Below are 15,828 nucleotides of genomic sequence, written 5' to 3' on the forward strand. Positions count from 1 at the left end.
AAAATCTAAAGACATAAACGAGAAATGGTAAAACTAAAATAAATAAAAATACACAAATTATAACGTAGCTTTTTATCTTCCATAGGCTAAAGAATTATAAAGACTACTATTTATATGGATGCTGGATGAGTCCTTGGTGTAGCACCCTACAGAATCATCGATCGACTCTTGTGTTATCTGTTCTTGGCTAACGGCATCACTTCTAGACCATCGACGTGATCCATCCGACATACGTCCGATTCTCTAACTCGGCGGCAACTCTTCTCCGGTGCACAACACAAGCATCTTTGTGCAAAATCAGCGACTTCCATTACCTGATGGTGAATGGCTCCATTTTAATTTTTTTTTTTTTTTAAAAAATAACTTAAAATTTTTTTTTGGGCCTGGTGAGTCACTTGACCCACCAGGTCTAAGCCCAAGTCCGCCACTGCTCATCACCATTTACGTACAAGCATCTTTGTGCAAGATCAGCGACTTCCCTGATGGTGAATGGCTCCATTTCTCACAATGTCGTTGTCAAGAATATCTTCTAGTCTTTCTTCCTTCAATTTTCGAAGAAAATAGAAGGCAAGGCATCGGTCATTTTCCGGTCTATGGAATGAAACTACTCTTTGCCTAGTCAAAAGTTCTACTAGGACAACACCAAAGCTGTAGACATCGCTCTTTTGAGTGAGCTCGCTTGTTTGGAAATACTCGGGGTCTAAGTAACCATATGTTCCTAGTACCATGGTAGCCAAGTTTTCTTGGTCCATTGGAACCAACCTCGATGCTCCAAAATCAGACACTTTAGCCATGTAATTTTTGTCTAGGAGAATATTCATAGACTTCATATCCCTATGAATTATCGGTATAGAGATAGTAGTGTGTAAGTAGGACAACACCTCCGCGACTTCTACTGCAATCCTTAGTCGAATATCCCATGAGAGAAGAGAAGCCTTTGTTTCGTCGTGAAGATGGTCGTACAATGTCCCATTATCGATGAATTCATATACCAGCAGAGGTACTTCCGTCTCCAAACATCCTAAGATCTTGACTACATGCCTATTATTAAGTTGAGAAAGCACAATCACTTCATTGACAAATTGTTCACTTTGGTCAGCATCAACTTTGAGTGATTTTTTGATGGCAACTACTTGATTGTTTGCTAAGATTCCTTTGTATACCACACCAAAGCCGCCCTTCCGATAACATTGCTATCGCTGTACTTATTAGTGGCTTTCTCTAGCTCTTCGATTTTGAATATCTTAACCATGTCAACAGAAACATCTTGACCATCAGACAGCTTTTGGTGTAGCAAGTGCCCCACATTTCGTCGAAAGAAGCCTCGTCGTGCTTTCACTAGAAGTTGTTTCTGATGCCGCCAGTACAAACAAACTCCGAGTACAATAGACACAGTGATTCCAATGCCAGTACCTAAACAATGTACATATTGTGAAGAATATAATAAATGTCATAAATATACTTGTATATCATATATATGCAATGATAGTGTATGATGAACATATAGAGAAAGTAGTGACATTTTTTGAATTTCGGCCAAAAATTAAAATTTTCATCAATTGAATTTCAATTTTGAGAAATCTAAGATGTGTAAATGTTGATACCCTTTTACTTTGAGTGGCGTTACCTGAGAAGATTATGATCATTGCCAAAACCGATTTCGGATTCCCATCAACAGCGTCACTAATACAAGGACTGTTCTGTGTCCCATTGCCATGGTAGTTTGGAGGGCATTTACAAGTATAGTTGCCAATTTGGTTCACACAATATTCTGGTTTTTCGCAGAGTCTGATTTGGGCCGCACATTCATCAATATCTGAAGATTAACAAATGCAAAAAAAATTAAAATTTCATTTTCTTTATGTAGTTTTGTCAATGTTCACAATATTGAAATATGGTTTATTACTAGTCCCTCTGTTGCCATTTATTTGCCTCAAACTTCAAAAACTTTACCATAAATTTTCATAAGTCAACAAAAAATAATATAAATATAGCGGGGTCTTGTTAGGTTTGTTTTATTGTATATTTTATTAATATCAAATTTTAAAATTTTTTAAGTGTATAGAAATGAGGAAAAAACTTGTGTGGACCTGTTCACAATAATTTTTTTATGGACCAAGGTTCATACTCTCGCAACATATTCTTGAACATATTGACCCTAATTTTAACATAATATCTTTATTAAAACATGTGGGATCTTCAATATAATTGTGAACCTGAAATACGCATATGTCAGTCGACGTTATGTTGAATATAATGATCTTAATTAATTTTAACATAGTGACCTTTATTATTCATACTGACCATTTTATGATACATTCATTTAAAAAATATACTTGTAACTCTTACGACCTTTATAATAACACCATGTCTTTTATTTAACATATATAATAGACTTTATTTTAAGGAAAAATTAGAGGTGATCCGGCCCGAAAATAGGGCGGGTTTGGGCAAGCGTAAAAACGTATTTTTAGTTAAAAAGTCTGAACTTGGCCCGAAAAGCCCGCTTTGGCCCGACTAGTCCGTTACTTTTTTGCGGGTTTGGGCATGAGAATTGTGTTAAGGCCTTTTTTGATCACCTCTAGGAAAAGTACATTTTAATAATCTCAAGTATGGATGATGTACTTCTAATAATCCTAATTAAGGTTTATTTTTTAATAATCCTAATTATGCTATGCGTTTGCCTCTAATAGTCCCAAACCGGTCAACACAAGTCAACGATATGTTATAACAGGTTATCATGACATGTGTCAACACGTTATTGGTCCAAAATAAAAAAAAACCCATAAAAAATAAAAAATAAAAATTTCCCAGCCACCCTCTCCCCATCCCTAACCTAATTGGAAACCTTAACACCACCCCCTGTCCTCGCTGGAAACCGGCCAGCCACCCTCCCTTAACCACCGAAAATGGCCGGCCGACCCTCTACCAACCATTCGACCTATCCCTAACCCCCGAAAAACCCTTAACCACTCGAAACAGGCCCTCTCCGACGAACACCACCGAATTTATGCTTTGCTCTGTTTTTGGGCGGCTGCTTTGGTGGCCAGAATTAGCGTGGCTGTTGCTGTAAATTGGTGTTGTGGTTGAGACGCGACGGCTGAGGTATTCGGTGGTCGTGCGGGCTACTGGGCTATAATTGTTGTTGTTTGCGGTTATGGAGGAGCTACGGTGGCAACTCGGGGGAGGAGTTGTAGTTGTTGTGGTTTCCATGGGTTCAGGTTGGTGGTTTTTGGGGCTGGGGGAGGGTTAGATGGGGCGGTAGAGGATTGGCCGACAAGTTTTGGTGGTTAAGGTGGGTTGCCGGCCGGTTTTCGCGAGTTTAGGGGAGGAATTAGGGTTTAGTGGTTGGGGGAAGGTGGCTGGTTAATTTTTTTGTTTAATTTTTGTTTTTTTTTTTTATTTTTATTTTTAAATTTTGGACCAATTAAATGTTGACACGTGGATATTAAACGGAAAAAAAAAACTTTTTCAGCAGGTTACCGGTCTTTGGACCATTGGAGGCAAACACATAGCATAGTTAGGATTATTAAAAAATAAACATTATTTGGAATTATTAGAAGTAAATCGCCCATAGTTGGGATTATTTGTGTTATTTTTTTTATTTTAACATAATTCCCCTTTTTATTTATATAAAACGACTATAGTGTCAATAATATTAGTGATCCATAATAATTATTTAATGTAAACCAGGTCCATTTAAAAGTTAGCTATATGCGTAATGCAACCAAGTCCTGAATACCATAAAAGTTAAATAGGGCAAAATAATAGGGACAAAGGGAGTACTTTCTTTTATTTTATTTCTTCTCTCTTCGTATATTGTCCTATTTCTACGTAGTTCTCTATTATCCAGCATTACTCTCTTTTCACATACGATACCTTTACTTTCAAATGATTACCCACAATTTTTTTATTCATATTATTTTTACTTCTCAATTAACCCTCGTTCCCAAATCATGTGCGGGTCAAACTGATTCACATAATAATAATAATAATAATAATAATAATAATAATAATAATAGAGAGAAAGTACTTGTTTATTATGATTATTATTTTTCTCCTATTGCAACATTTTTTACTTACCCCACCTTTTTTTTATTATTTTTAATTTGTTTAAGTTAAGTTGAGTCTACATAATAAGATACATAATATTTTACTTTACTTAACACACCTTCTAAATTTACGTATATCAGTAAACGGTATACGTCAAAACGGAGGGAGTATTTTATACCTCACATAGAAAATTATTGATTCACTTAAAAGTCTCGTAAGTAAAATGAATATATTAATCTTACAAAAAAAAAAAGGACTAAGCTTTAAAAATAGGAATTACTACGTAGCTCCTTGTAGATGACCAATGAACGAAGAGAAAACTAAGCGCAAGAGGGAAAAAAAAATTGTTTGTCTTTAAATAATTGTCTTAACTTGGTCCCCAGATATTATTTTGTCCATTAAAAATGGCCCCCAGATAATTACTTTCTATTGAAAAAACCGATTTTTTCTCCATATATCCCTAAGTTTTTGTTTATTCACTATATACCTCTAAACTTTTTTAAATTCATCATATACCTCCGAGTTTTCACAAAAATACACCATATACCTTTGATGACTAATGATTATTAATTTCATCAGTCATTAGGGTTAATTGTGATCCGAAATCACTCTAAATACATTCCCTACCTTCGAAACCACCCACATTCCTTTTCCCACCCTCAAAACTTCCCCAAATTTCTTTTCTCATCCTCAAAATAAATCATACGAATATGAATATGAAGATTTGGAGTGGTTTCGGGGGTTTGAGAAAGAGATGAGTGGTTTCGGAGATGGGGGGGAGATCTAAGGTGGTTTTGATGCTTAATTAACCAAATTCCACTTATCTTGTTGTCATTAGGGTATATGGTGAATTTTTGTAACAAGTTAGGAGTATATAGTGAATTTGAAAATTTTTAGGGATATATGGCGAATAAAAAATAAAACTTAGGGGTATATGATGAAAAAATCGAAAAAAATAATAATAAATTTCCACTCAACTCATCTACATACTACCGAGTACGTAATATAAGTACTTGTACTCCGTATATGTTATGTGATGTGTGCCTTATGTCACGTGATGACAGTGACTTAGCTCATTACTAACTCACTCACTTTTTTTTTTCAAAGAACGAGGGACAATCAACCATCTCTTAATATTGTGTTCAAAATGAGAACATTAATTTGAGCCTTTGAAGATGGTTGACATTAAAAGTGTCAATCAAAGTATATGGGTCAGGTTCAATAAGGTAGATCAAATCTACTTTAAATTTAAATCATGCTAAATTATTAAACCATACAAGTAAAAATTATAATTTGGTTTTTTTTAATTATGCAGATAAAAGATATTAAGTAGAAGTAAATACCTTGGCAATCATGAAGGTAAGGGTTACCATCGAAATCAGGGTTGCATTGGCAACGGTATCCCTGCTCGTTTGAAAAATCATGGCAGGAACTATTTCCGTGACACAAGTAGTCCTTAGAAAATCGGGAGCTCTCACATTTTTGTGTTCCGATTGACCAAGAATAAATTACAGGGAGCTGCTTATTATTGTAAGAATCATAATTTTTTGCTTGAACAATGGATTTAATAGAGAAGGGAAATTGATCACTTTTTATGACATCTTTTGCCATCAGAAATGCAGCACTACATGGGTTAAAATTTTGGGCGCCCCCATTACTCACTGTGAGAAACGTTTTTGTTTCTCACAGTGGCAGTTTCGTAAATAAAATGTACCACTTTAGTCACGGTGGTACATTTTAATTACGAAATGGATGATAAAATTGTATCACTTTAGTCACGGTGGTACATTTTATTTACGAAATTGCCACTGTGAGAAACAAAAACGTTTCTCACAGTGAGTAACAGAGATTTACTAAAAATTTTGCACGTATGTGTGATTATATAAGCTCATAGGCTCAATTGTCAAATTGGTTATCCCATCTGGAACTGAAACAAGGCAACATCCATTGCCAGAACACTTATCATCTGCAACATCAGATTCTTCCGAGCACACAGTCAAACACCCGGATTGAAATGGCTTCGTATTATTCACCAGAGAACCAAGCATAAGTATTGCAACCAATGGCCCCAAATAAGTTTTGGTTAGTCGAGAGAGTAAATATTCTCTCGACACCACCCCACTTCAGATTGTGTTATCTAGGAGTTTGCCATGGTGATAACAAACAGAAGCGATTGGATTAAGTACTCGAAATTCACCATTCGTAGAGATGTTCAGTACCTCTATGCCCCTCACATATATCAACCTTGGAGGATTCGTGCTCTCGTCACAAGTTAGGTTGTACAAATATCCATCTACAGGAGGACTGTAGTGACATTTATCACCTATACCGAAAGGGTAAGGAACAGTAATGTTGCCACATTTTTCGGGGCAATTAGGAAGCGCTGTTTGTGATGAAATGGCAGAAGCAGTTGCTCCCGCTACATGTACTTGGAGGTGCAATGCTAGCATTGTAATGACAACAATATTTTGCAACCCCCTTTTCGACATGGTTGTGCTTTAATAGATTAAAGATTTTTTAGTTTTGGTATTGTGAGTTTGTGACATGAATGCATGCTTGCAGGAGTTACATACAAGAACACACACATATAAGGGGATTGAAACACAACAACGAGCCCAATCGCCATTCAATGCCTAAATTGTATAATTGAACTAGTCTCCTCTTTATCCATGATGTAATAACTACGTACAACTTCTTTTTACTTTTCTTCAACGGTGCTTCTTTGAGCATTAAGACTTTTGCAGATTTACTAAAAAATAATTAACCATTGACGTAAATTTAATGATTATGAACAAATGAGTTGAGGTGGGTTTTTAGTAACTTTCATTTGTATTTTCATTTTCATACATCATAATTTGTTGGAATTTTTTAATTTTTAATTTTTGCTATGAGAGATTGAGTGTTCGAATCTCTTTATCCCTATGTTTTTACATGGAGTAATAGTGACGTGGCATCATGATTAAGGTTGATTGAGTGGTGATGTGACATAATGAGATATTGAGTAAGTGACATGGCACAAGTGAAATGGTCTACGTGACGCATATGCTTTCTTAAGAACGTCTTTTAATATTTTAGCATAGATTTGTGAACAATTCCCTTGTTTGGCATCGTTTTTTATTTTCAGTTTCCTGTTTTTTTTTTTTAAACTAAAAACCAAAAATAGGAAACAAGAAAAGGTGTTTCCACTTTTCATTTGTCAGTTTTCAAAATTATCATGTTTTTAATATGTTTAAATAATTTTTTATTCATTATGTGATATATATCATATGGTTTTAAAAAACAAAAAATCAAATAATAGAAAACCATAGTAATGTCAAACGAACCCTTAGTTTTTTTTATTTGAAACAACATTTGATGGTTTCGTTAAAATTTAAGTTTGTGGAGCCTACATGGGCTACATCCAACAATTTCAAACCTTATTGACCTTAATTATCACACCTTTAATTTGGTTAATTCACGCTAACTAATTCAAGACATGTTCTAACACTACTTAATATTTATGGGGCGAATTTATCACTCTTAACACCTTAAAATTTGAAACCAATACTCTACTTATATTTGAACAATACAAATTAAACATAATAACAAGGTTTAAACTTAGGATCAAGTAAAATTAAATAAAGAACTTGTTGTCGTCTTCGCTACTTAATAATTGTGAATTCTTATTCCATTGTAATATATTCAACTTGGACTGATGATTAACAAATTCTTTAATTTGATTTTATATTGATTGATAGTTTCCACTATAGGTAGTGTTGGCCGATTGCAAGAAAATATGTTAACTTTTCATAAATTCAAAAAATTATGTCAATTTTTTCATATGTCATAAAATACCATGTTTTATGTTCAATAGTTAATAATTACTAAACAATTAAAAAAATGTAAATAAAAAGAATATAAAGTTATCTTGGTTTGGTGAATGCAATTCGATCGCAAGAGAGAGGAGGAAATGATTTCTTCAGTTCTTGATGATATCTATCATGTTTGTAGAATTTTCATATTTTGAGTCTATTAATTGGAGTTATGTAAGTAGAGAAGAAAATAGGGTAGCTCACGAACTTCGCATTATGTGCCGTGGGTGGCTGGTAGGAGAGTGTGGCTGTCTGACTTTCCTTCTTATATTGCATCATTGTTAATGAAAGCTAGTTGCCTTTGAGGCTTTTTTCAAAATATATAGAAAAAAAACATTTGAGATAATCATCAAACAATTAAAAAATAGGTTGAACTCTTTTATGTAACATTATCATTACAATATGATATTTAATGTAGCAACCTCGGGCATTGCTCGGGCCCAAACTAGTTACTATTTAAAAGATGCTTGTTATTTTTTTTTTTTGGTGTTCCACCCGTTTCACCCTTTGGACTAATTCGAATTAGAGGATCAGTTTTGGGTGGTTTGGTTCCAGTTTCCTCCAATTATTATTGCGGGGGATTGAATGGGTCCTCCCTATCAAATGCAGTCCTAATTAACACTGCACCAACAACCAATTGGTTAAAAGATGCTTGTTATCAGTAAGTTTGAATTCTCAACAGCTACAAGCTATTAGTTATGCGCTGGATATTTAATTTCTTGACTTTTCATTTGATTTTAATGGAGATCGAGTACAATGTACAAATGTAAAACGGTACACAGCCTTAAATTTTCTTGAATAGTTTTATTCAGACATTTATATAAGATAATTGATAAACGTAACTGATAAGTCGACCTTTTTGAAAGTATTCCAACATTTTACAGTGTTAAAATAAAATAATTGCTTTAGTGGGGTACGTAATTTCATGTTTCATTAGATTGGAGAAGATGTTAACCATGTTGCTGTCCGTAGGCGTGTAGTTGATGAGTGTTTGGGTAGGAGTGGGAATCATACGAGGAAAAACTGATAAAGTAAAACTAAAACTAATACGTGATAATTTGCTAAGAAATGAAGTGTACCACTTAAAAGAATTTTGGAGGGAGTAAAATCATTATAATGATGGAAATGGTATACAATGATGGTTACATTTTTATTTAATTTCTTCAAATTGATCCTTGATCAAATGTGATTTATAATTAAAGGACTTTAAAGAGACGTTGGGGCATGAAATATTCGTCATTTAAATTTTTCTTGAAATATTTGGTTTTCTTCTCCAATTTTGAGCAATTAGTGAGTTTTTAATTTCTCTTTTTGAGTGCACATTAAGGAAAATAGTTGGTTTTGATTGCACAAAAACCGGGACAAATTTTACTTATAAGACAGTGTTTCTAATAAGTCACAACTTTTATATACTTCAAAATTTGGCTCATAGTTCTAATCTTCTTTCTAATTTTACATGACCGAATTTGATAAACTGAGACCTTATTTTTATAATATCGTAAATCTTAAGAAAAAATAATTATCGAATAACATGTCATTACATTCGTACTTTCTAAATTTAAAATTTTTATAATTTTTTTCACGAATGGAAATTAAAGATATATAATGTGTGATGAATATTAAAATTTTGTTAATTTTTTCATTATTACAAAATTAAACTTTAGGGGTAAGTTAACGCTAGTTAAAAAATATGGTTGATTTGATTTGATTCGATTATTTCTAAAATACAGAGTAAACTAATATTTGTTCAAAAAGGCTTCAATAAAAAGAAAAAAAAAAGTTCAAAAAAAGTTAAGTGAACGTAGTCTTCGGGTTGGGGTTGTATATTTACTCAAATTAAAAGAAGAATGTTACACCTAGATTGAACTTTCTAAAGCTAAAATTAAAGCGAGTTGTAGAGATCATAAATTGGTGCAGTAGCTATGTAATGGTTGCTTGTTTAATAATGTCTTTACTTGTCATGTGCTTTTAGTGAAGAGTACAAAACATGTCCTTTCATTTTGATGAATATGATCCAGACATTATATGCAATGTAGTTGAAAATAAAAAGATTGTTGATGTCCCTTGCACAAAGATGTCTAGCTACATTCAATTGTTTTTCCTCAATTATTGTATGAAGTATCGGAAGTATGTATTGGGTTACTTGCATGTTTCGTACATTAGAGAAGATGTAGTTGATGCAGGCAGTTGACAACCCCCACCCCTAATCTTAGGTTACAAGTCGAATTAAAATCCTCTAACCCACAATTTGTATACTACTTCTGTTTTATAATTTATGCAATGAGTTGACATGTAGTGTGAGTAGAAAAAAGCAACGACTTGATATAAAGTGTGAGCAAAAAATATTAGGACATTATTTGATAACCTTGTACTCTTGAACATGAAGGATCAGATTTTAAAGGAATGGATTACATAAATAGGACAATGAAAACATAAGCTCAAAGGATATATAAAGAAGCATGTGGAACAAATGAGTAGAGGGAACATGAAGTAGAAAGTGTACTCTTCATTTAGACTTTTTGACATGAAGTACATTTTTTCTTCACCTCATACTCTTGAACTTCCTGCTAAACACAACACATATTTATCTTGCTATTTGATAACCAAGTTCCTCTTTACTTCAACCAACTTTCTTTGAGGAACATTCTGCTCACTAGAACTTAAATAGATTTTATCTTCATAGTGAAACTCCTTCAACGCTTATTGATAATGTTCCTTCTTTATCTTACAAACTATATGATGAGTATTGGACATCAAACAATCAATAGTATATTGTTCATATGTAGATATTTAGAAAATTAAAAATTTGATCACCCTTTTTTTGGTTCTTTTTTTTTCTTTTACTATTATTTTTATTATTATTGTTCTTGTTGTTGTAGTAGTAGTAGTTGTTGTTGTTGTTGTTGTTGTTGTAGTAGTATTAGTAGTAGTAGTTGTTGTTGTTGTATTATTATTATTAAATTAAAATCAAGATAATTTTGAAAGCAGACAACAGAAAAGTAGAATTACCTATTTCTAGCTTGTTTTCTATTTTTGGTTTTTTGTTTTGAAAAAAAAAATTAAATAAATAATAACAAAAAACAATGCCAAAGAAGAAATTTAAATTATATAATTTACACTACTTAGACTAACAAATTTTAGCATGATTTTATTTTGCTTTTTTCTTTTATTGTATATAAACTTTACAACTATTTTGCTACATATACTCCCTATTATTTAAAAATCATTTACAACTAGATTTAACTCCATGCATCTATTAATAGTTAAATTTAACATTTACTATTCAATCATAATAACAAAAGATTAATACATAATATTAATATTTTTTTTAAATCTTATATAGTTCAAGTTCACGCATATATAAAACGGTATATTTTGTGAATTGTTTGCTTAAACAATATAAACCAATTCTTGAAGAAAAATAGAAAGAAAATAAAATATGTGAAACTATATGTATTTGTTTAACCAACTGTTTTTCCAAATTGTGAACAGGGTGAAAATATAATCTTCCAGGCTTCCATCATCCTTTGTAAATCAATCGTTGATCGTGCCAATTGATAAATTGCATAATTAAACCCGCCCCCTTGGAAAATTAACATCCTTGTAAAATTAACACTTATGACTAAAGTAACTTCTTAATTATGATCATCGTTCATCACGTGGGATATTAGATGAGTTTATATAGGAAAGGATATATTTTTAATTTCAATGATTTTTTCTTGTTTTTTTTGTATCTAATCTAAAACTGATTTTTTTTTTTTTTTGAGAGAAAACTGATATTTGTTTAATTGAACGTGATTTCATTTTTTCTATAATTTTATTTTTTTATAAAATATTTTATTATAATCACTTGTCATATTTTCATTATTTTTTTTATCTAATCCATTTTTTGTAAATAGTATTGAACGTGAATTTCATTTTTTTTAATAAGTGGTGAATAGTTCCCTCTAGGTTTTCTCCTTGGGAGGGTTTATTGGTTCCCTGTAGGGTTACTCCCTTGGGAAAGTTTTTCTAGCCTCCATTGCTAGAATTTTTCTACTTTTTTTGAAGGTTTTCCTTCACTCTTCTCCTTTTCTCTCTTTCTCTTTCATCTCTTTTCTTCTGGTCTCAATTGTAAATTTTTGTAGGGGCTTCCACCGGTGTTTTTAGCGGTGGTAAGCCCCAAAAAAACTTTTAAATTGCTTTCAATAAATGGTTGCCATCTTTATGATGGTGTTTATCCTATTAGGTTTAATTTCTTTGTTTGTTCGTCTGCCAAAGATTGAAGATTTTGGGTTTCATAATCTTCGAAAATGTCAAGAAGGTCATATGAGTTTTTTCACCCAATAAACTATTCATTTGTGGATCTCAAGCCGAATTAGTGCTAACTCACAGATTGTATTGCGTCGGATAAAGTTTTTTTATTAAGACGATCGTTGATCAAATCTGCGATGCAACTAGTTCTAAGGTAATTTGTAATTGTGTTGGAATTTTAGATCTCCTAAGAATTGTTTGTAAGTGCCGTTTGGTTATCTTTCATTAATGAAATCTTTTTTCTTCTTGCAAATTTTTTTTTCATTTTTTAAGTTTAATAGTATTTTTTTAAAATATACAAAGTAAAATAAATTGTTTCTTTTATTAGTATTTTTATAAAATATTTTATTATAATCACTTGTCATATTTTCATTATTTTTTTTATCTAATCCAATTTTAATTTTTTGTAAATATCAATGAATATGAATTATATTTTTAAAGTTTAATAGTTATTTTTTTAAATATACAAAATAAAATAAATTGTTTCTTTTTTCTTAGATAAAATTTCCAATTAAAAAAGATAGTATTTATTTTAATAATAAATTTAAACCTATAATTTTAATCTTATGTAGCGCTTTAAAAAATAATACCACGTGGCATAATCCTACACGTAACGCTCTAAAAATACTAATCCTACATGACGCTCTAATAATTTTTTAAAAATTAAAATCAAAAGTGGCTCTCTAAAATCTTGGGAAAAAACTCTCATATATATATATATATATATATATATATATATATATATATATATATATATATATATATATATATATATATATATATATATATATATATATCAAAACGACAAATACCAACTAAAAAGACTAGCAAATAAAATGACGATCACGAGCACGGAAGACCAACCAATGCGTAGGAGCAACCCAACTTCGAGGAACCTTACAAATTTGGCAAGCAGAAAAACGGGAAAGAATCCCCCTAAACATTATCTTATTATATTGGGAGGATGCATTGTTGTATTGATATGTGAATTGAATCTATCCGTAACGTTTCAATTAATTTACAAGAAAAAATAGATCATCGGTTACGCAATAATTTGCTACATATTTTAATAAATGTATTTAGTCACTAGGTTGGCTAATGCGTTCACGTAGCTAGCCATACATGTTCATAAATCTCTTTCAATTTGGATTAATGTCACAACTTTAGTTTTTCATAACATTAATGAAGAAAAATATGTATACAAATTTTTTAGGGATATAAATGTTTGCACACTATTTAAAAGAATTTAATAAAAGAATCAATTAAAATTAATGATGGCAATAAGTAGATAAACATTTTAAAGGGTATAATTATTCAAACACTACATATAAGAATTATCTCAAATTTTTTAAAAGGTAAGTAAAAAGACAAAAACAATTTAACTTTAAAAAAAAAAAAGCCAAAAAGCTATACTCGTAAAAACTAAAGGAAAAATGTGTCACACATGTGATTCGCATGCATAAATGGGGGTATATATGTAAATAGACATTTTTAGGGAGCTGGCGTATTCATAAGCGTTAGGTTAAACTTTTAATAAGGTAGGGATATATGCGTACTTAGGTTACCAAAATTTAGGACTTGCCATTGCCTCATTTAATCCAAATATTTTGATGTATAAGATTGATTCTTGTCATTATTGTTTACTAAGAACTTGTAGATTTTAATTGGATTTTTCGTGAAAAACTACCTTTTAAACTCCAGATTTTGCGAAAAACTAACCAATAAAAAATTTGTTGTAATTAACTACCTTTTAAAATATATAATGCTGTAATTGACTACCTTCCACTAAAATTTCAGATTTGACCTTTTTTTCCGGCGTTGACCATGTCACATAAGTGTCACGTGACCTTTAATGACTCAATTCCCCCTTTTTTCCCAAAAATTTCCCACATGAACTCCTTCGAAAAACCATTGTTCATCATTAACTCCACTCTCTCCTCATTACCACTCCCTCAACCATACTAATTTGACAAAAATTGCAGAAGCTATGATGAATATTAATGGCGAATTGCACATGACATTAAAACTTTAGCAATTAGCATCAAATAACTTGATTTTGTGAGTTTGGACTTTGTTCTTTCATTTTCCAGTACAAAATTGGCACTGTTCATCTCTTTCATTAACTGAGAAAATTTGCTTTTTTCTTCGATTTCAATGGTTAATGGCTCAGGTAAACGCAATAAAAGAAAAGGGTTTCAATCATCAATTTTTGGGATAAAAATCATCAATTGAAAAAGAGTTTCAATCGAAAACCATTACACAAACATAAGTTAGAATCTAGAGAAGGAGAATTTGCCCTCAAATATTGGAGATATGAAGTACAATTAGGGATTTTGGGGGTTATTAGGGCTGAATTCGACACTGGACTTCTTGCTTTGCTCTGATTTTTGGCCCATTGTTGGGCGGCAATGGTGGTTTTGTGGCCGTTACGGTGGTCGGTGTTGAGATTTGTGGTGCAGGTGGTGAGCAGTAGCATTTGGTGGCGAGAGGTGGAGATGGGGCTGCTGCAATGGAGGTGCGATTATTGCGGGCTGGCGAATGAATGGGAGTTGTGGCTGTGATGCAAGCTGGAGTTGATTGCTGGTGGTGAGTGATGGTAGCAGTTGCTGGTGAGTCATTATGAGTGACGTGACTTGGTCAACGTCGGAGGAAAAAAGTCAAGGTTGAGAATCCTGTGGGAGGTAGTCAATTACAACATTTTACACTTTAATAGATAGTTAATTACAACATTTTTTATTGGTTAGTTTTTCGCAAGTTTTGGAATTTAATAGGTTGTTTTTCACAAAAAAATTCATTTTAAAATAAATAACTGTAAATTTGGACAAATAACACCCTTTTTTTTTGGAAGACAAACGTAAGGGGCAGTTTTATTAAAGCAAAAGAACAAATTACATCAAGTCAATATCCGCCAAGGCCATAACACCTTGCGGAAACGAATTTGTAAAAACTTGATAAATCCTATCACCAGGCTCAATTCTAGAAGCTAGATAAGCAACGTAACCCCATTCCCATTCCGTTTAATGTGCGAGCAAGCAAAAGAATCAAAGCTCTAGCCCATGCAACTCACGGGTATCCTCAATGACCAGATCAATAGGTGCACAACCACCAACGCATTGTTGAATCAAATTTACCACAACAAGAGAATCACATTCAAGCTCCACCTTCCAGCATCACAGGAGAACAACAGCATATAGGCCACATCTAATAGCCATAGTCTCAGCTAACTTAACTAAATACTGTTAGAAAATAAGGCTAATAACGAAGTAAAACCTATCTCAAAACCGAAGAATAATATCGTGGCGTGACAAAAATCACTGCCCTAAAGTCGAATTTGCCCGCACTCGTACACACGGACTCACGACAATCGACCCCCAAAGTTACACGACTTCACCCGCACTGTGTACTTTGTAAGGATGAATTGAGAACTCAATAATACAATGCCCGAATAGCGTTTTGAATATTTTTGTGAGAAAATGGGAAAAACCGTGAAGAAGTGGGATTTTTTCTGTGAGTGTGAAAACCGAAAGAGACAAATATTTAAACCGAGAAGAGCAGCATAATCAATGGAAAAAATCTCGGTAATCAGTCAAAGAAAACGGTAAAAAAAAGAGATAATTTTGGGGAAGATAAT

General features: G+C 32.4%; 1 pseudogene; it reads right to left on the reverse strand.

The window, feature by feature from the left end:
• Positions 1-339: 339 nt before the first annotated feature.
• Positions 340-6,590, reverse strand: LOC110704692 (annotated as a pseudogene).
• Positions 6,591-15,828: the final 9,238 nt, after the last annotated feature.

Source organism: Chenopodium quinoa, unplaced genomic scaffold (genome assembly GCF_001683475.1).
Source record: "Chenopodium quinoa cultivar QQ74 unplaced genomic scaffold, ASM168347v1, whole genome shotgun sequence".
Taxonomy (NCBI): domain Eukaryota; kingdom Viridiplantae; phylum Streptophyta; class Magnoliopsida; order Caryophyllales; family Amaranthaceae; genus Chenopodium; species Chenopodium quinoa.